The following is a 619-nucleotide window of genomic DNA, read 5'->3' on the forward strand; positions in this document are numbered from 1 at the left end:
ATCATAGTCAGAGGCTCCTTGTTCTTCATCAGCTTGAAGAGACAGAGGTCCCCCTCCCTCAGGCGGTTGGCGCGGGCGAAAGAGGTCCATCCTTTGAGAACCCTCATTATATGAGCTGTGTGTCGCATGCTGTGTTGCACATTGGTAGTCCATGATCTGCTCTTCCCCTCCCGCTGGAGCACCAAAGTTATATGTCGATTCTTTCCGCGATGATGGCCAGCAGCAGACTTCTGAACAAGATATCTGCTTGTGTATTGCGAGCCAAAGCACTATTTATATAGGTAAGACAGGGAAAATGTTAGAATGACACAACGGCGGAGATACATGGAAATTTGTTCCCATCTATATTGAACTAATGGGCAGCAACAGAAAATGTTTTCCCCTGAACTTACTAGGACGGGAATGTTATAGCTACCACCCCGACAGACATTGCTCTTGCCCATGACAGCAACATACAAGGGCAGTTCTGACTTGATTTCATTGACTTTCTCAAACACTCTTTTCTTCTATGCTGGTGTTAGACAGGATCTGTACAAGGCAACATGAAGGGAGGCTCAGAACCTCCCTCAGAATCATCAGGGACTCCATGCTCTTCATGTTCCGAAGAGTACTCTTCACC

Source organism: Triticum aestivum, chromosome 3B (genome assembly GCF_018294505.1).
Source record: "Triticum aestivum cultivar Chinese Spring chromosome 3B, IWGSC CS RefSeq v2.1, whole genome shotgun sequence".
Taxonomy (NCBI): Eukaryota; Viridiplantae; Streptophyta; class Magnoliopsida; order Poales; family Poaceae; genus Triticum; species Triticum aestivum.